General features: G+C 42.4%; 1 pseudogene; it reads left to right on the forward strand.

The window, feature by feature from the left end:
• Positions 1 to 21200: 21200 nt before the first annotated feature.
• Positions 21201 to 22066, forward strand: LOC132650713 (pro-adrenomedullin-like; annotated as a pseudogene).
• The last annotated feature ends 351 nt before the right edge of the window (positions 22067 to 22417 follow it).

The raw sequence follows: 22417 nt of genomic DNA on the forward strand, positions 1-22417 counted from the left end.
TAGAAATTGTATGAACAGTTCCTAAGCATAAAAACAATGAGCAAGGTGGATGTATTTTATCATGCCTTTAATTCCAACAACCCTCAGGAGGCAGAGGCAGGTATATCTCATAGAGCTGGATGGTAGCCTGGTCTATGCAATAAATTCCAGAATAGTCAGGGGCACAGAATACTCTGCAAAAATTAATCAAACAATTGATAGAAAGAACTGACAGCTCTTTGCTCAACTTTCTACATGAGCTATACATTCCCTCTAGTTATGTACATATCTTCTAGAAACTTGAAGTGCCTCACTTTAAATTGTAACATGGATAATGATCTTCCTAAAATGAAATCTATAAACACTTACAAATAACAGATGAAAGCATCAGCAATGTAAATGTTGATCAAAAATAGGCAACATAGGGCATGAGAGTTGGCTCAGCATGAAGAGGTTTTGCTGGTCTTGCAAATAACTAGTCCTGATTGCCAGTATTTACATAAATGTGGGAATCAGGAACCATCCGGAATTGGAGTGAGTAGCAACAGAGCCCACACAGAATCCGCCTGGGAATCAAACACCAGAGACAAGAATAAAAGGGGCAGATCTAACTTTATTATCCATTGTAACAGCCTGTAAATGACTGAAAGCCCAATCAGAACCTCCCATGCTATCCTCAAGTACCAGGAACAATCAATGCAGTTGGTTCAACTATAAGGAAAAGTGGGAGTTGAGTGGAGAGGCAAGTCATGTTAGGAGACAGATTGGGAAAGAATCTTCGCCAAACCCTTTATCTGACAGAGGGCTAATATCCAGTATAAATAAAGAACTAAAGAAGCTGAAAAGTAGCAAACCAAGTAATCCAATTAAAAAATGAGGAACAGAGCTAAACAGAGAACTCTCTATAGAGGAATATCGAATGGCAGAGAAACACAGAAATGCTCAACGTCATTAGTCTTTAGGGAAATGCAAATCAAAACAACCCTGAGATATCACCTTACACCATCAGAATGGCGAGGATGAAAAACTCAAGTGACAACACATGCTGGAGAGGTTGTGGAGAAATGGGAACCCTCCTCCACTGCTGGTAGGAATGTAAACTTGTACAACTCTGGAAATCAATCTGGCACTTTCTCAGACAACTAGGAATAGCGCTTCCTCAAGATCCAGCCATACCACTCCTAGGCACATATCCAAAAGAGGCTCAAGTATACAAATAAGGACATTTGCTCAACTATGTTTGTAGCAGCTTTATTTGTAATAGCCAGAAGCTGGAAACAGCCCAGATACCCCTCAACTGAAGAATGGATGCAGAAATTGTGGTACTTCTACACAATGGAGTATTATTGTGCAATGAAAAATAAGGAAATCATGAAATTTGAAGGTAAATGGTGGGACATGGAAAGGATCATCCTGAGTGAGCTTTCCCAGAAGTAGAAAGACACACATCGTATATACTCACTCATATAGATATATAGCATAGAATAAACCTACTAAAATCTGTACATCTAAAGAAACTAACTAAGAGAGAGGACCCTGAGTAAAATGCTCAATCCCCATCCTGAAAGGCAAAGAGGATGGATATCAGAAGAAGAAGAAAACAGGAAACAACCTAGGAACCTGCCACAGAGGGCCTCTGAAAGGCTCTGCCCTGCAGACTATCAAAGCAGATGCTGAGACTTATGGCCAACTGTTGGGCAGAGTGCATGGAATCTTGTGTAAGAGGTGGGACACAGTAAGACCTGGAGAGGACAGGGTCTCCACAAGGAGAGCAATAGAACCAGAAAATTTGAACACAGGGGTCTCCCCAGAGACTCATACTCCAACCAAGTACCAGGTATGGGGATAAACTATAACCCCTATACAGATGTAGCCCATGGCAGTGTGGTGTCCAAGTGGGTTACATAGTAATGGAAAGAGGGAATGCCTCTGACATAATCTAATTGGCCTGCTCTTTGAACACCTCCCCCTGAGGGGGGAGCAGCCTTACCAGGCCACAGAAGATGACAATGCTGCCACTCCTGATGTGATCTGATAGACTAAGATCAGAAGGAAGGAGTGGAGAACCTCCCTTATCAGTAGACTTGGGGAGGAGCATGGGTGAAGGAGGGAGGGTGGGACTGGGAGGGGAGTAGGGAGGGACTTATGGGGGATACAAACTGAATAAAGTATTATTAATAAAATTAAATTAAATTTAAAAATCAGAGTTGACATGAACACTCACTTTCTTTGTTTTTACCCATTCTGATGGAATAAAATTCCTATGGGATCTTTAGGAAGATGCGCTGCTATTCAGATAAATTAATTCCTGATTATATAATTCCTGATCTGATTCAAACAATTTTAGAAATTAACTTGCTTAGAACTTCTAAAACAATTTTACAGTTTTATGGCTGCAATAAATACTTTTGTGGTTCTCCATAAGCCTCACTAAGAGAAGGGCTTGAGATAGATTGTGGCTTCAGATAATCTCGGTCTAGGGATAGCTCCATTCACTCTTGTATACAGCTAAAATATAGGCAAGTTTACTCTTCCAAAACTGCAAATTATAATGGGGCAACCAAGAAATGACTAAATTAAATACAAAACTTGACATCAATATATACAAATTGTTTCACTGCAATTCCTTATGCCTTGTCATCTTATGGCATAAAATACTGTCAGTCTAAATTCACTTTGTATCTTGGAATGAAAGACAGATAAAATTTTGGTCCTGAACTCACCACAAACTAAGAGATAGCTGGAGAATGTGTAGCCAGGTCAGTCCTAATTGAGCAGACATATATCTTCTTGTAATCTCTTGGACCCTGTTAACCTTTAACACCTGTCAACCTTTGTCATTCTGAACTCGCATGAACTATAATGGATACACAAATACAAAATATTTAGTTTTAATGAAAATACATGTAACCTGTTACATTTTTTAATTATTTTTATCTGTAATCAATTACCTTTTTTACTACGAATTTACTTCTTTGTCTCAGAAATAAAAAAGCTAAGACCAGACCATAAGCAGGACTGAAGCCCGCTGGAAGTTGCTTCATCCATGAGTTGTAAATATGTAAATATGTGTATTGATGTGTTTGCATGAAATATGTCTGTTTTTGTACACGTTACGTGAGTGTATGTCAGTTGCTGCCTGTAAGGTGCTCCTTTTGCATCATCCATGGAATATGTATATAAATATGTACAGGTTTATATATCTGATCATTTGTCTATGTGATTGTATGTGGGAACCAGCCATAACCGGTGGACAGGGAAGATGTTCTCCCAAAGGCAGCCTGAATTTGCTGCAGTTTATGCAGAGGAAATGCTAGCTAAAACCATCATCATCATCATCATCATCATCATCATCATCATCATCATCATATGTAAGCTTATGGGAATTTGTTTGAAAAATTTGTTTCAGTGAGTGTGTATGCCTGAGACCTCTTTCTTTTCTCTCCATTTCTCATTCATTCACAGAAGGCAATGGGACCCTAAACCTCTACCAGCCCTGGGAGCCTGCCTCAGAGAGAGGACAGAGGATGGCCAGTGAGCCCATAGTGGCCTGAAGAAAGTGTCTGAGTAAACAAGCCTGGAGCACTTTGTCAGTCTAATTAAGACCACCTGTTGTTAAGCAATAACAACATTAGGAAAAGAGTAATTTTGGTGGGAGACTAAAAAGCCTTAAGTGGCTCAAATGGTAAAGCACCAGGCTCCAAGTAAGGAGACTGGGGGTTAATCCCTAAATAAAACTACTTTTGACTTCCTCATCAAGATGCTCAAACTAAGCTTAGGTATACAGAAAGATACAAATATCAGTCTCTGACCCTGAATTCATGTGCCACAGTCTTTTCACCCTCAGTATTCACCTCTGGATATTAAAATTTATCAATTATGTTGAGTCTATAGTTTCATCACAAAATTTCTTCCTTCCTTTTTTCTCCCTCCAGGCCTTCCCACATACCCCACACACATACTCACCTTCAAATCAAAAGCTTCTTTCTTCATCGTTACTTCATGTGTGATATATACATGGATTTTGAAATATAAACTGCTTATTTCTTACAATGCTAATTATATGTATGTTTTCAAGGATGAACAACATTTCTTTATATAAGAAAACTAAATGTTCTAAGTGATTGTATTTAATTTATAGTTAAATATAGAAATGAAAGTAACCAATGATAATCAATTTTTAAAAACTAAGGAAACACCAAAATGAACAAAATAATGGGAATTTATAAACATCTTTCAGTAAAACCTCAGTATTAAGAAACCCAATCCCACAACAAAGTGACAAAGATTGTTAGACAAAACATTTAGACAAAACAATTAGAATTTTTGCTGCATTCAAAAAAGTTTAATACATCAATGACAGTGATTTTATTTGTTGTTTTTATTATTTCTTTATTTTTTTCAATTATAATGTTATTTCAAGCATAATGTAATTTCATCATTACCCCCCTCATTCCTCCTTTGAAATACTCTCATACACTCCTCATTGCTCTTTTGCAAAATTGTGGTGTCTTTTTTCATTGTCATTACACACACACACATACACACACACACATACACACACACACCGTTTTTGAACATAGCATTACAAACAATAACAAAGAACTAATATCAGGCTGAAAAAATGCTTGCTTAAAAACTACCCTATGCTCAAGAATAACTGCCAGCACTCACAATTCCTGAATGAAACCTCAGAGGCAGAACTAAGTCCAGAAATTTATACATTGAAATCCCACAATATGTCCTCCAGCATATCAAGCCACTTAAAATCTCCAGCCCCTAGTACTACAGCACAGAATCTCCACTTCCCCCCCTCAAAAGACTAGCACATCAGTGTTCTGACTGAGAGAAAAATACTGCTTCTGGAAATGCCTGTCTTCTCTCTATTAATTCCATGTCAACTGCATCATTTCTGATCTAATTCTAATTCCCCAGCATGCATTGAGGAAAGCAAAGAATAATGAGTTCATATTTTAACTCTTCATTCAACTAAACATTCAAATATAAAATATAAATTGGTAGACTTCTACATGTATAAGATCTAAAAAGATTAAATCAAGATGAAGTAAATTATTTAAGCAGACACATAACAACCAAGACAGAAAACGTAATTTAAATCTTTCAATTAAAAGAAAAAAATAAAAGAAAGCAAGCATAGGTTTAGATTCAGCATGAATTCTACAGAAGTCTCAAAGAACTCACTGCAATACTCCTTAAAGTATTCCACAGAAGGGAAAAGGAAGAAACACTTCTAGATTTTGTTAAGACAACAATATTATCTTGAAAACAAAAAAAAAATCAACTCCTGAAAAGTAATAACTCAACCTAATACTGTGATAACTAATTAATAACTCATGTTTTTAAGAACTTCTGTATAGGTATACAGTTATCTGAACAAGAGACATACTAACTTACCTAACATATTATGACTAGAAGCCATGATTATAGACTATGTCAATATCTATGTCAAATATTACTTATTCCCATAACACTAACTTACATAGTACACTAAACATTCAGAGTTCATCTTGTATTTTCCTATCATTGACTGAATGAAGAGATCAATTGACTTGCTCAACGATATTCTTGATACCCTATTTGAAGGTGATCTCCAAGGCTTATAAGTGTAAATGAGTCCTAAGTTTATATCTTGTTTGTTTAAAACCCTCACATTGCATGTATCACCAATACATTGAGATATGTCCCAGGCTAAGTGCACTGTCTGTGTTCTAAAATTTCATAATGGAAGCAGTTTTGGTTTCACCTTCATCTTACTTTATTAATACTAAATAATACTAAATTAAAAATTGAAAGCAAATTACTTTTCAGTTACTGTTGACTCTAGGACAGGGTATTTATTGTCCACAAAGGGATCTTCTTATGGTCTTGTGTCATAAATATAGATTGTAATTTTGGTGAAATGGCTACATTGGATATGATCCCCTTGTCTATATCTTATGGTGTTGGATATATTCCATGAATTATAAAAATAAATTGTTACTGAACTTGCTATATTTTTGCACTGATTAAACTTACAACTTACAGAATTTTACCTCACATTAGGAAAACATTTGTTGAAATATATTAAAATTTAATGTCTTCAAATCGGTGCTTTCAGTCCCAAAATCATGTAAGACAATTATAGACGTATATGCATATGTTGTAATAGTTCCCTTTTCCATTTTAACTTATACTTTTAATTATAAGATGAAAATGTTTTATTGGCTTGACCACAGTAAATTACTTACCAATAATGTTAGATCCTGGTGCTTCTCTTGCTTATGAGTGAGGCTTACCGACCATGGTAGAAGTACACCCTTGTTTTTGTCTTGTTTAGATCCCATTTCAGTTTTCCTCAACAGCATTTTATGGACAGTACAGGCCACTGCATACACTGCATTCGAGATAGAATAGCTGGGCTCAGAATTATTCATTACAACAATTCCTTCTGGATTAATCTTCATAGAAGTATATGCTAGGTATGGCTTACAATTTCTACATAGCAAAGTAGGATGCGAGCAATCAAAATTGTCAACCCAGGATTTATGGAAGTAAGAATCTCCTGGGTACAGGGTGAATCTAGGTGCCTTGAGAAAATGCTTTAAGCAAGGGATGGTTCTTGACTTTGAATAGAGAAGCTTCCTCTGAAAAAGTTCATCAAATCATTCTAATTTGATACAGACTCTAAATATAATGTGCTGCTTTGCCATGTGTCACAACTTCCTTCTAGTTGAAAATATGTTATTTGCCAAGTGGAAAAACATAAATTATTAATATCACTATAGAATGCCTGTACATTTTCCTGTGTATGTTGGTTGACGTTCAGCAAATCAACACCAAATAGTACCCACATTTTAATTAGCTGAGAGGTTTTCTGTAAAACTCACACAGACATTTGTCTTTCTTTCCTTCCTTTCCTCTTCTTCCTTCTCCTCCACTTCTTACTTTTTCTCTTTGCCCAAATGTGTATGGTTCAGCCCAGCAAATGTGGCCAGACCCTTGTGTACTTAGTCCCCAGCACCCTAGCCACTAGGCACAGAGTACCTTAACTACTCAGCCTCCAGCACCCTAAGCATTATTTAGTGTCCTGCCTGCTTGTGCACCCGCAGAGGCCAGCAGAGGGCGCCAGAACACCCTGTACAGGGTCGTGCATAACCTCACCTCCCGGAGGGGTAAACCCATCTCCCCAGGATGCGCACAGGCTGAGTGGGCGAGGAGGCTTGTGCCTCTCTCTTCCCGCCATCTCCCTGCCTGTGGTCGGCCCCACGCACGAGCCGCGGCAGGCAGTCAGGCGGTGGACGGAGAACCCCCCATGGCCTCCCCGTGGATGTTATGGCGAAGAGCTTGAATAGGAAGGACGCTGACCTGGGAAAACCCGCTAAGACACTAGCGTACCTATTGCGGAAGTCCCGCCCCTTCCGGCTTTGATTCCGAATCTGCCCTGCAAGGAGCAGAGACTTCAGGGCTTGGAGGCTCTGAGTCCCCTCCCCCACCCCCTTTCCACTTCCCGCCATCTCCCAGGCCTTGGACAAGGAAGGGTTCGTAACTACAAAGCTTCTAGTCACAGACCAACCATTATCATTGGTTTCCCACTGGGGAGCGCTCGCTGGTCAGTGAAGTACCAACAGTCCCAAGATGCATCGCGGCAGAGACCCACCTGCCTGAGAACTACAAACATGTCTTCGCAGCAAGGTCTTCTGGGATTGCATCTGAGAACCACCAAAATGGCGTCCAGTCCGCGCGATGCCCCCTGGGATTGCTTGCAGTCAAGCATTGGCCCCTCTCCCCTTCTCCCGCATACACCATTGCCAGGGTACCGCCTACTAATCCCAGAAGACCACGCGTGCTGTACCCACCATTAAATGTTGGTGTTCCTCGCAGTAGGCCTAGTAAGCCCCTTCACCATGCTGCTTTCCGCTGTGGCACAAAGTCGTCCTCAGAGCCCACACAGTCTTTCCCCTGATCAGGGTGTATGTAAATCTCCCTGCCACGCTGTACTGACCCTGGCCTCATAATTGGTCAGAAGCTTTGTGACGTCATCGCCCCGCCCCCTCTCCCGGAAGTTAACACACTTAGCTGCTGTTTCTGCTTCTGCTGCTGCTGCTAATACATACAGTAATAAAGGCCCTGGTAGCTGGAGAAGGAGTCCTTGGGTCTCCTTTAATTACGTCATTGGGAGTTAGACACAGATATTAATTCTCTTTCAAATATTAAAAAAAAAGATGGATGAGGCACCACACGCCTGTCGTCCCAGCATTCCTACAGGCAGTGGGGGGGAGCATCTCTGAATTTTATTCACTGCAAAAATTTCACTATCTGAATAATTGTACCATTTTGTTTGACAGTGATTATACTATATTTTTAAAATTACATAATGAACAGTGGATAAAGCAGTGTCTACTCTTCGAGGTGAACCTAGGTTCAATCGCTAACACCTACCACTGTCTGTGAATCCAGATCCAGGGTATATCACACCGTCACACAAACAGGAAGGCTAAGAGATATTTTTTCTAAAAATATAAAATAAAATTTCTTAGTCATGAGAATAAAAGCTCTGCTCTGAAAAGGACTGTGAGGAAGGCAGCAATGACTGATTTAACATCTATGCATCCACAGACACACACACACACACACACACACACACACTGATAATAATACTCAGAAACCTTATTAAAAGATTAGGATATATGAATCTCTCTCTTAAACAAATCCTTAAATGTCTAAGGTCCTGCCCGGTGTACTTGCACAAGCCTTTAATCCAGGCACATGCGAGGCAGACACAGACCAATCTCTGTGAGTTCAATGTCTGTCTGGTTGACAAAGAGAGTCCAGAATAGACAGGCCTACACAATGAAACTCGGTCTTAAAAAAAAAACAAAACAAAAATAAGATTAAAACAAAAAATGAGCCAGGCATAGTGGCACATGTCTCTAATCCCATCTCTCCAGGAGACACAAACATGCTGCTGTGTGAGTTCAATGTCACCCTAGTCCACAAAACAATTCCAGGACATGCACAGCTACCGAGAGCAATCTTGTCTAAAAAACTGGCTCCTTCACACCTGCATGACTAGATATGTCTGAAATCACATAGTGTGCCTACGCTATAAGAAAGTCTTGCCAGGCATGGTGGCACACATCCTCAATCCCAGAACTTTGGAGGCAGATGAAGGTGGGTCTATGTGAGTTCAAAGTCATCTTGGTTTACAAAGAGAGTCCTGGACTGGCAACAATGCACTGAGACACCATGCCTCAAAATTAAAACATATTAAATTAAATTAAATATTAAATTAAAAGAAAAAATCAAAGCCTGGACTGTTGGCGAATTCCTCTAATACCAGCACTATGACTGGCAGAGGGAGATGGATCTGTGTTATTTCAAGGCCTGCCTGGTCTAGAAAACATGACAACTCAGTCAAGGCCATACAGAGAATCTCTTTCTAAAAAAAAAAAAAAATCCTGGAATGTAAACAAAACAAAACAAAACAAAAAAAAACATTCTAATAATGAAAGATAGTTTTCTTTTTTTCACTTTTTAAAAATTTATTAATGGTTTTATAAATTACAGCTTATTCACATTGTATCCATACTGTAGCCCCATCCTTCTTACTCTCTTTTACCATCCTTCCAAACTTCCTCCCATTCCCACCCCCAAGTCCACTGATAGGGAAGTTGTCCTTCCCTTTCATTTGACCATAGCTTATCAGGTCTCATCAGGACTGGCTGCATTATCTTATTCTGTGGCCATAAGGCTGCACCCCCCCTGAGGGGGAGGTGATCAAAGAGCCAGCCACTGAGTTCGGGTCAGAGACAGTTCCTGTTCACATTACTAGTGATCTCAGTTGGAGACTGAGATGCCATGGACTACATCTGGGAAGGGGTTGTAGGGGTTCTAGGTTATTTCCATGCATGTTCCTCAGTTGGAGTATCAGTCTCAGAAAAGACCCCTGTGCCCAGTATTTTTATCATCTGTTGCTCTTCTTGTAGAACTTTGGTCCCCTCAAAAGTCTTTCTTAGTTATCAGAGGAAAATGCAAATCAAATGACCCCAAGATTTTTCATTACACCTATCAGAATGGATAAGATAAAAAACTCAAGTGACAACATATGCTGGAGAGGATGTGCAGAAAGGGGAACACTCCTCCACTGCTGGTGGGAATGTAAACTTGTACAACCACTTTGGAAATCAATTTGGCACTTTATCAGAAAATTAGGAATAGTGCTATCTCAAGATCCAGCACATGTCCAAAATATGCTCAAGTATACAACAAAGTCATATGCTCTACCATGTTTGTAGCTGTTTTATTTGTAATAGCCAGAAGCTGGAAACAACCCAGATGCCCCAAAGTTGAGGAATAATTACAGAAATTGTGGTACATTTACACAAGGGAATACTACTCAGCATTTAAAAATAAGAAAATCATGAAATTGGCAGGCAAATGTTGGGATCTAGAAAAGATCATCCTGAGTGAGGTATCCCAGGAGCATAAAGACACACAGGGTATATACTCACTCATAAGTGGGTATTAGACATATAATACAGGATAAACAAACTAAAATCTATACACCCTAAGAATCTAATCGTGAAAAGAAACATTTTTGATCTGTTTTTCATCATAGCTTTGGAGGAAGTAAATTATTTACCATGTTCACTTATAATGTAATGGAGGAGGTCACCAATTGTGGTTTGTGTTCTATATTTTGAAACATTGGTGTAGGTATTGAAGTTTGCTGTATGCATATCAAATCCAATCACAGAAGCTTATTAGGTCTTTCTGATATTCTTTCTGTGGCTGTTGTTGATCTAATGCATTTCTACTTGGTGATAGGTATTTTTTCTGCTGCAAAGTATAGAATGAGATTGCCATCATCTATGTGATCCATTGCTTATTAATATCAGATAGAGTGTGATCATGCTTTTCAATGAAGGGTCTCTGAGAAAGTGTGGTGATTTTGTTTTACATTTTCACAAATTCCTTTAAGATATTTTTTTCAAGTCTGATTTGGTTGTCAGTAATTAGGCAAAACTGCATTTGGAATCTTGATTATCATGTGTCAGCCATCTGAGTACACGTCCAAGGGTGGAAGATGTTCCCCCAATGTGTTCTATTTTTACCAACGTTAATGTTAAAATGCTTAATAGTGTGTATGAATGTATGACTGTATGTATGTATATACTTTGAATTTCCATTCTTCATGTTCCCATTAGTTACTATACGGCACCTATTGTTGAAGTACTGCCTTTTGAGAGAATTATCTAGGGGTGCTAAATAATGTAACAGCAATGATATTTATTTAAAAAAAACATGTTGTGTGTGTGCAATGTTAGTATGGGTTCTTAGACCATGACAGATGTGTGAAGACTTGGTGAGAGCTTTGTGGGGTTTATTTTGGTCATTGGTATACGATGTTCAAAGTCAAGTTGGCAGTTTTGCTTACCACAGACATTCCCCACTAAGTTCATTGATACTCAAATAAACTTAATTGAAATATTACATCAGTAAAATATTGTCTTCTATCCAGATTATAAACCTGTTGTCATATAAGGATGGAAAAACATGAAATAAATAATAATAATAATAATAATAATAATAATAGTAATAATAATAATAATTACTATGTACAAATTAAAATGATATAATGCTGTCATTTTTTGGGATGTGTTAGTTCATTCTTAGGAGTAAGGACTTGCTCATAACACTGTCTCAGATCTACAAGTGAATGTCAGAGAATTGTCTCAGTGGGAATAGTTGGTTGTTTCTAAGCCTGATGATTTGAGCTCAATTTCTAGGTAGCCAATATTACTCCTATAGAATTTTTCTAATATTTCTATACTTGGGCCTTTGTATATATAAATTCACACACTAGTACATACGTAAATAATTTTAAACCTAAATAAGGGCCAGTTTTTTCACTGACCAAAACATTCTTTGGGTTTCTTGTCGAAAACTCATATATGGGTTGTAAACAGATAATAAACAGCAATAAGTTGTCCTCTCACTGGCACATACATACTCAAACATTTTTCAATGGATGAAATTAAAGCAAAGGAGAAAACCCACTTACTGACAACATCAGAAATGATTTTGCAATTGTAAATAAATATAGAATTTGAAGACTTATTACTGTTTGTTCATTAGAAGAAAAAATGTTACCTTTGTACATCTTATTTTATCCTTTCATTCCTTGATTCAAGAATAAGTCATTAAAAAATATCTTAGCTTTGCTCAGAGGTGCATACCTGTCATCCTAGACCTGGGAGTCCATGGCAACCTAATCTTTCTGAAATTATGGTCAGCTTGGTCCACACAGTGAGCTCTCTTTTGTGTTTGTTCATTCATTTATTTGTTTGTATTTTAGACAGAATTTCCTTGTGTAGTCTTGGCTGTCCTCGACTTACTTTGTAGACCTGGCTTGCCTCAAATTCAAGTCTCTTTTTCCCTGAGTGCTGGGATTACAGGTGTGTGCCATCATGCCCAGCTCCAAAGACTGAGTTCTAAAACAGGCATGGCTATGTAGAAATATCATGTATTTAAATGATCCCCCAAAATATACTCTGTATCTCAAATTATAGGGTTTTTTTCCCCTCAGGGATAGTGTCCACAGAGCTGGGTCCTGGTACTGTTCCTGGTCCTGGTCCCGGTCCTGGTCCTCAGAGCCTAGCTCTTGGCCCAGCTGTGGCCCCAAAATTCTGCTGTCAAGCACTGGCCCTGTTGGGCTTTTTTTTCTGGGGCTCAATCTATCCCAGTAGACCCCCTGTGTACCAACTACACACCTGGCAGCATCTTCTATAGATAGATGCACATGCCCAACTCGCAGGAAACTCTCGACAAAAACAGGCTCCATACCCCTTGGCTAAGCCACCCACTGTGGGCCGATGGGGAGGCCCCATCTCTGAATACATCACTTAAGTTGAGTAAGCAACACCTTTTTAATAATAATAGTATGAAACCAACAACAATAACACAAGAGTGAAAAACAGCAATTTAAAAATGTATAAAATTAAGGGAATCTTTTCTCTAAGGGGAGCAGGCGCAAGGTGCAGTTCAGCCGGCAATTGTACCAACTATAGGTCTACCTCGGGCAGCGAGGACAGGGGATTGGGTGCCCCCAAGTGCACTACAGTGGAGAAAACAGTAGCTCATCAGCCAAGTCCACAAGGACCTGTGCATCCTCTGATACTAAAGCCAGAGGTTTCACTGGTCCAGCTTCTGGCAAGACTGGGGATCCTGCAGCCATGGGATCCAAGAGCTCAGCATCCTCTTGGGGCTTAGCATCTGCCCCCAAAGCCAGGCTCCGTTTCTCCTGTGCCACCAAGGTGTCTTGCATGGGCAGCTCTGCAGTTGAGGTCCCAAGTAGCCCTGGATCTGAGCAAAAAAAGGGGTGAGCCATCATCTGGGATAAGGGAGCAGCCTGAAGGCACGCAGAATGGGGTGAGCTAACCCAAGATGGCCTCTCCATGCCAGAGAAGGCACAGTCCCCTCTCCTACCCGCAGGACAGTCAATTTGACAGTCTTCCTCCTCTGCTTCCTTGGCCAGAGCTTCAGGACACTTCCCCTGTGGGACACGGGGTTTGAATCAGCTGCTACCTCACTAGGCGCCTCCCTCCGGTCCTCATCCTCCTCCTAATTCTCCTCCTCCTTCTCAGGCTTCAGCTTATCTAGGGCTTATCCATTACCCGGAGGATCTCCCCAGATTGGCAGTCCAGCTCTGCAGTGGGCACATGGATCCTGGCATAGTCCAGCAGCCGTCTCACGATGGCAAGGTCCGGGGGCCCCAGAGAAATCCTGGGAGAATTTCTGCAGCCACTGGGACAAGAACGAGAAGATGGCACTGTGGGTGAGAGCAGGGCAAAGGGACACTGTGTCGGGAGTCTGGCCTCTCTTTGGAACTGTGGGGGGGCATTGGTATCCCCCAGGACCTTTCCTTTTTTGTCTCTCCCTCTGCTGATCAAAACCTAGGAGCCCAGTGGGAAACCTCTGTCCTCTACCAGCAGGTTAGGTCGTGAGGACAGTCCCTAGGTAGAGAACCCCAAAGGTGAGGCTCCTGGCCAAAATTGGCCCTCCACCCTGGCCTTAAACGCCCCTTCCTGCTCACCTCCCCCTCCACCCCAAGCCTACTCATGTCTTTGTCTGCTTTTCCGCCTGAAGGATCTGTACCTGTGACAGTTCACGGGGGTGATACCCCTACTGCCCCGTGTCCCCAAGCCACCCAGACATCTAGAAGGAACTATTAGAATCTTCCCAGGGATGGGTGTGGGGGTGCTAGGGGCTCCATCCATAACAAACACCGCAAATGGGGTCCAGAATCCTTTACACAAACGGGGAAAGGTCGCTCAGGGCATGAGAAAGGGTGGTGTGTGAGATTCCCTGGGGAAGGTGAATGGCACCTGTGAGAGCCCCACCCTGCCACAATCACCCATGTTTGGCCATGTCACTTTAAGGGGTCTGGCCTGGGACTCAGGCTGCTGGGACTCACACGTCCGGTTCTGTGAGGGCACAGGGCACTGGCCCTGGGAAACAGCAGGAGAAGATCTGAGAGCTGGCTAGATCCCTGGTGGAACCACTCTCCTGCCTTTTCAGCATCAGGTCCAGAACCAACCAGATGGTGGCAATCTTTGGATAAAGGGCCAGAAGGTGGGCAAATAGGGAATCATCTGCTTCAGATAGTCCATGTGATCATTGCTGAGCATGAGGATGCCATGAAGGAAGGCTCACTACCTTTCGCTATGAGGAAGGACCAGGGCAGGAGGGAGGCTTTAAGTGTGCAAACCCCGAGGGGCACCAATGACCACTTTCCCTACACCTAAGCGGGAAGCAGGCATGAAAAGCGTTCCTCAGTGTCCCAACAGGAACACTCTTCCAGGCTGCGATCGCGGTGGATGGGGGGTGGGGTGGACCAGAAAGCTTCCCTGCTGCAGGACAGCCCTGGTTACCTTGGTCTCCCAGTGGGGAACAGGCCAGAAATGTGTCAGGGAGCGCACCACATGTCTCCAGCAGCGGCACAGGCGACCACCGCTGTCTTCTCTGAGACCTGAGCCCGTGGAGGTCTGGAAGCAGAAGAGACTCATCTCTCCAGCTCCTTTGGACCGGCTGGTCTGTCCAGGCTGCTGTTGCTGCTGCTGGCCTCCCGTTACCTGGCAACCAGGGTTCCGAGTTCCATCCGGAACCGGGCTGAGGAAGCGTGGTCACTTCCTGGAGTCACCCTGACAGAGCCTCCCCATCCTGGGCTCTCCCTGGGGACCACCAGCCCTGCAAGCTCTGCTGATTAAACCATCAACAGTTCCAGAGAGAAATGATGGAGAAGTTGCCTCCCGTCACCACTAGAGGGCATAGAGGCACATGAGAGGGTGCAAGGATGAAAAGAACAGCAGCAGCAGAGAGGGATGGCTACCATCCCTCTTTAATCTTTTATTATTATTATTATTATTATTATTATTATTATTATTATTATTATTATTATTATCATTCCTTTCTTCTTCCCTAGTATACTGCAAACAAATTCACCTTCTTTCATCTCCCCTACTGAACTAAAATGTTCTCATCTCTCAGCCTTTGAGAGTATGTAAGTTCTTTATCTTTTCTGGGGTGTTAGGTACCTCTTGCTTTCCGTTAGGTTTCATAGTAGAATTTATAGTGATGTATACATTTCTATGCATGGTCTATAGGTTTGATTATGGTGGATTAACCCACAAGGCTGTAAGCTTATAGAGAAAGAATGGTGTTTTCATGAATCATTTTCTGTGTGTTCAGAATTTAGCACAGTATTGGGTACCTAATTCACAATAACTATCTGTGGAAGGACAAATAACCTTTTAATCAGTAAATTCCTTTAATAAAGTCTTCATAATCTGATAGTAATACAGAATTCCCACCTCAAGGATGGGAGCATATAGCATTTTATTTGTTAATGCCAGCCATTGGGCCACCTGTAAAAATCATTTCCTAAATTCTTTTTCCTGAATTCTTGTTCTGTTACTGCTGTTACTAGGACAGCCTCCTCTATGCCTGTTGCCTTCTCTGTGTTCTCTTTAATTTATCCCATAACAAGATACTTCCTTTAAGCTTTAGTGAGCTTTAGCATCTGGCTTCATTATATCCAAAGACTATTTGTTTCTGCCTGTTTTGTACAGAAGGCAGGAATACAACTCAGAGGTAGAACATTTGCTTCACATATAGGAGGTAAGGAAGGAGGAGGAAGGGGAGGAGAAAAAAAAGGAGCAGGAGAAGCGAAACATTGTTTTTCTTTATGCAGATGCACTTCCTTCAATACAGGGGTTAACAGTCTTCTTGTCTCTGCATTCCAAATAAGGTAGAAATTCCAGATACAGCAACAGTGATACTTATTTGGTGTTAGTTTTTAACCTGGTCCTTCTCCTGACATTTACTCTGTAACTGCTTTATATGTATTTGGTTTTATGTACATGTTCATTTTCTGGGAAGAATAATTTTTTTTCATTAGGTTTTATGAGAAGTCATATCCTCAGAAAGTGTCCTGAGCTTTTAATCCTACCATACTTATCCCTAGGAGACCATATCTTCAAAGGTGATTATATCCTCTTTGTACATCATTTGATGTTATGACTTCAGGATGCATCTCAAACCTTGTTTTCAAGAGAATGTTATAAACAAGTCTTAAACTTAACAGACATTTGTGCCTCATGAAAAAATTTTCATCATAAAATGTCCTGTCTGAAAAGAAGATCTGAGAACATTGTAAAATGCACTCTGTTACTTTCATTTTAGTCATTAACATTATTAGTACTATTTACAGTTTTTCATTATTTTGTTAGAGACCCAAATATGATGACTCTGGTGTAAGAGACTGTGTACACACTGTTAACTAAAAAAAAATAAAACCACACATTCAAAACAAGTAAAACCTCCAAATATTGATAAGAATTAGGTTTAGATTTAGTGCCCAAAAATAATTCAGTTGAAATGTGGGAAAGATATTGAAAGACAATTATTCAGCAAGCGTTTAGAGTATATATGTAAATATGATGAAAGGATGTACACATAAACACAACCTAAGAATATAATATAGGATAAACCTACTAAAATCTGTACATCTAAAGAAACTAATCAAGAGGGAGGACCCTGACTAAAATGCTCAATCCCTATCCCGAAAGGCAAAGAGGATGGACATTAGAAGAAGAAGAAAACAAGAAACAAGTTAGGAACCTGCCACAGAGGGCCTCTAAAAGGCTCTGCCCTGCAGACTATCAAAGCAGATGCTGAGTCTTATGGCCAAATGTTGGGCAGAGTGCATGAAATCTTATGAAAGAAGTGGGAAATAGTAAGATCTGGAGAGGACAGGAACTCCACAAGGAGAGCAACAGAACCAGAAAATTTGAACACAGGTTTCTTTCCAGAGACTCATACTCCAACCAAGTACCATCCATGGAGATAACCTAGAACCCCTGCACAGATGTAGCCCATGATAGTTTAGTCCAAGTGGGTTACATAGTAATGGGAAGAGGGACTGCCTCTGACATAAACTTATTGGCCTGCTCTTTGATCACCTCCCCTGATGGAGGAGCAGCCTTACCAGGCCACAGAAGAAGACAATACAGCCACTCCTGATGAGATATGATAGACTAAGATCAGAAGGAAAGAGAGGGGAACCTCCCCTATCAATGGACTTGGGAAGGAGCATGCATGAAGAAGGAGAAAGGAAGGTGGAATTAGGAGGGGAGAGGGGTTATAGGAAGATACAAAGTGAATAAAGTGTAGTTAATAAAAGTTAAAAAAATAAAAAATATTTAACATAAAAAAATAAATAATAAAAAAATTCTTGAGCACACACACAAAAGGTGGAATTTCATTAAGCAGGATATTTTTTTTTTCCTTTTTGTTTTCTTGCCAGGAAAAGTTTGAATATGTTTCTCCCCTCTCCTTTTTTTTGTTCCTGTCCCCTTCCACTCCTGCCTTCCTTGCTCAGTGTGAATTTACAAACATTGCACTTGAATGGATGCAATTCTGATTCTGCGAAAGCATTGCCAAAAGGACCCCTGAAGCCTCACTTCTAAACCTTGAACCCCAAATGCATTCTAGCTATTTTTTTTTCTTGCACTGGTGATGCAACTCATTTTCTGGGGGGGGTAGATATCCAGACATGGTGAATTCCTCATCTACCCCTCCCCTTTCCCCATGCTTATGTCCTTTAGCACTTTGGGAAGCACATTGACAGAGGTTCCCCACCCATGCAAACCACAATCATACATGTGCTTTCTAAGATTTTCTAACAATTTTTTTCTAGTTTCCAGTCTGTTATCTTGCCTAAAAAATAATCAGCTTGGTTCTCAGGTGACAATCTCTTAAGTGCAGCCAGGCTAATAAGGCAAGTGTCAAAGCACTCAGATGGGTATTCTTCGCACATTGCCAGTAAACTGGCACAGACCCAGGAGCCCAGCGGAGTCAAGCCTTCCCCATTTGGGTTCAGTTCACTTCCTTATTGAAGCCACCTAAGGCTCAAAAAAAAAGTTTGAGGGATTGAAGGTGTAGCTCAGTTGATAAGAGGCAGAGCAGAAGGATCAGACATTCAAGGTCATCTTATAGCTCTTTAGTTTCAGGCCAGACTAGGCTACAGAGAACCCTATCCAAATAATAATAATATTAATAACCACAATACGTTTTATCTAAGAGCATATTTGGCGATCATTGTTCGAAGCCAGAGCTAACCTCAAGTCACCTACTTTCCTCAGAGAGGAAGCAAGGAGGCAACGAGGTCCGGCCTGGCAGGACTTTCTGCTCATAGAACCCTCAAGATTGGTAGAGGCTGGAGAGAGGAGTTCAGCTTATGAGACATATCCTGGCTGTGAGCCAACATCTGGCTGTCCTTGACTTGTATAGACTGGCCCAGGGAAATGAAAGTAAGACCTGATGTGGCTCAGGCCCAGATGGAAATTCATGACAGGTAGGTCACATCCTCAGAGAGACTGACAGAGGGTGCATTGACAGTTAATCCAGCGATGAAGTGAAAGGAAGGGCGAAGAAAGGACAGAAGCCAGACAAACTATAGTGAAGATGGTGCAGACAAACCACCACCTTAGTGGGGCTGCTGCATTGACTGTCATGGGACCCAGAAGGCCCTAACGAGGGCCAGTTCATCAAGATGTAGCCCTTTCTATATCCATATCTCAAGCCCTACCAGAAGCAGAACCTGGAATCTGTCCCCTGCCCCAGGTGGAACTCAGAACTCCTCTTCTAGGAAGATTCCCAGAATAAGTAACCTCAGTGCAGCCATTTATCCCCTTGGTTCAAAGTTCATGGTTTATTCTGGAGAGTGATAACTGGGCTGAGCCAGCAGTGCTCAACCCAGGCCTTGCTTTGAGCAATGTCCATGGGACACAGTGGCCAACTGGCTTTGTGTGTGGTCTCAGATCTGGTAGGAATGTTGGAGATCTGCTGGCCAGGATATGAATCAGACAGAGCTTATCTGTGTCCAGATCACTAAGACTTGAGGCTAGCAGCTGGGTAGATCATATCTTTAACTTCAGGGACCTTCTAGGAAACTTGCCTGCAGAGCTATGCCTTGTTTCCCTATTTGGCTCTAGAAGGGAAGAAAGTGAACTCAAGGATCCATGAAGATTACAAATCAGAGGCAAAAGTGTTTGAGCTGATTCATCATGAATTAGCACATACCTCTGGGTGGGGGCAAGAATTTTCTTCTTCACCCTTGATGAGAATGTTGACCCCAGCCAGAAAAAATACAGCCCTCTCACCCACAGCGCTGTCTTTCAAGTTTGGGCTCTAAAGCTTCCCACCTTTAGTATGACTGGGCAATATACTTCCAATCTTTGAACTTTACTTTGATACATGAGAACCCCAGTTCGGGAGCATGTATAAGATCAAAAGAGACAGCAAGAAGCACACATGTAGTACTAGTGTTCTCCCTGTCAGTCAATCCTTATGTTTGCAAATGGGTGAATGAAGGTAGGCCAATTCTCATGTCACAGCCTTATAAGGATATAGCATTATGAGGAAAACAGAACTATCTGTCTTCCTAATTTTGGCTATTCCTGTATTTCCAAATAGGAATGTGAGTTCTCAATCTTCAGATAACTACCCTCTCCAAACCCTAATTTTCAATTCAGCTGTTTCCAGCTTTGCCCTTATTATGAAATCTTGCTAGCCAGGACCTAACCCTTCCAGGTATACTCTGCATGAAGAGGTAGGGATCAAGGCTCAGCCAGGTGCTAAGATGGCAGGGGGCAAGGCCCATTTGAGGCCACAGCTCCCCAAGCCTAAGGTCTAGGTTAGCCACGTGTCCCGCCTGTCCCCCAGTTCTTGCAGCTCTATCCTGAAAGCGCAGACCAGCACCCTGGGGTGTAGTCTCTCAAGGAAAAGGATTCCTCTAACCCAAATTGTTCTGGCTTTCTTTTCCTTCTCACTGCATGAGCCCTAAGCCAGGAAATAGGGCAGCGGAAGTCCTGCACCAGTCTAATCTCTCGACACCGATCTCCGAGATGCCTGGCCACAAGGGACCTCTACCCTTACCCCTATACCCACAGGCAAGCTTCTGGGCAGGCCTTATCTTAGAAGCCAGAACGCTGGAGGAAAGAGAAGCCTCCAGGGCAGAGCAGGCCCTGACAGCCCCTTAGTGTATAAAATGCTGGAGCTGGCTTTGGCTGTTCAGTGGTTTATTGGTGACACTAGGCAGGAGAGCTCCAGCGTTACCGCTCCTGGTGTCTCATCGCAGTGAGTCTTGGACTTGGGGGTTTTGCCAGGTTCAGCCAGACATCTCAAACTTTCTCCTATTGCTTGACAACTTACTCCTTCAGCAGATAGGGACCACTGTTCTCCAGCGTGTTGGGGAGTGGGGTGTGGCTTTGCCAAATCCCCAAAGCTTGGAGACCTGGACAAGTGGATCCCACAGGGATCCACTGTAGAGCACACCTCATGTCCCAGGTCTAACTCATGCACCCTGCTCTATCTCACCTGAAATCTGTGGGCCAGGATCCTAGGACTTGAGTTGGAGACCTCTGGAAGCCTGGCACTCCGGCTTCCTTTGCTTTGCTTGTCACCAACCTGACCAGCCCAAAAGCCTCTGGGTGCCTCTCTGCTCCAAGAAGAGAAAATCAGCAGAACCAGGCAGAGCGCCGCCAAGATGCTCCCCCTCCTGCCACTGCCCTTCCTTCTGCTCCAGGGCTGTGCAGCTGGCCCGTTTGAAAACCCTCAGCTTCTTGCTCCTTTCCAGGGTATCTGAGCATCTGCACAGAATGAAGCTGGTTTCCATCATCCTGATGTTTCTGGGTTCACTCGCCTTTCTAGGCGTGGATGCTGCACAGCCAGAGGATGTGTCCTTGCAGTGAGTTTGGGGCAGTGCTTTCTTCAGTCCTAATACATGGCAGTCATGGAACAATGAGTGATGGCCTGGAGGGGTTAGAAGGAAGTGGAGATGGGAGCTGGCCGGGACATCACTTGAACTCTAGCCAAACACACCTGCTTGTGTTTTCTAGGTGGGATAAGCTGGCACTAAGTAGTGGAGAGATGGAACTGCAGGCATCCAGCAGCGATTCCTCAGAACTCACTGGTGGGGAGACAGTTCCTATGGAGACTTTTGTTCTGGACCAGGAGAAGGAGAGCACATCTAAAACTCCACAAGCCAGGTAACTACAACCTCTGCAGAGGATGTGCCCTTTCGACTACCCAGGCCCCGGGAGGATTGTCCAGGCCAGACTGCAGCTCTGGTGGAGGGAGCAGGTCCCAGGTCCCTCAGGTTCTGTTTGGCCCTGGTCCGAGGTGCTTAGGGCCAAAGCCCTGGTTGGTTAAGTTTCAAGTGTCCTTCCTTCTCTGCAGCACTCCAAGCTCAGCCCACTTTCGAGTCAAACGCTACCGCAAGATGATGAACCCTGGCTCCCACAACTCTCGATGCCGCTTTGGGACCTGCATGTTGCAGAAATTGGCCCAACAGATCTACCAGTTGACAGACAAAAGGAAGGACCCTGTTGCCCCCAAAAACAAGATCGGCCCTCAAGGCTATGGCCGTTGATGCCGGCGTTCCCTGCCGGAGGTCCTCCAGGCCCCGTCTGTGATGTCCTCCCAAGAGCAGACACAGGCAACCGCAGCCTCCGGGACCCACTGAGTCATCCCTAAGCGCTTTAGGATTTAGTTAAGGGTGGCAGCATTGAACAGTTGGGGTACTTTCCCTTTGGCACCTGCTTTGCACCAGGGAGGACTGAGACAAACCTGCAGAGATCTGCCTGGCTGCCCCTAACGGAGGTAGAGGAACCCAAGATCAAGCCAGGCTCACCACACACACTGAGAAGTACAGACTGTTACTCTTCGGGCAGGGTTCTGAGCCGCTGCCTAGCCTGCTCACAAACTGGTTTCTCACGGGGAAAATAAGCCTCATTACTACTTGAACTTTCCAAAACCCAGTGAGTAAAAGTGCAATGCTTGTTATACAAAAGTAACTGTCATATTTAAGTTTGTT

Source organism: Meriones unguiculatus, assembly GCF_030254825.1.
Source record: "Meriones unguiculatus strain TT.TT164.6M chromosome 13 unlocalized genomic scaffold, Bangor_MerUng_6.1 Chr13_unordered_Scaffold_28, whole genome shotgun sequence".
Lineage (NCBI taxonomy): Eukaryota > Metazoa > Chordata > Mammalia > Rodentia > Muridae > Meriones > Meriones unguiculatus.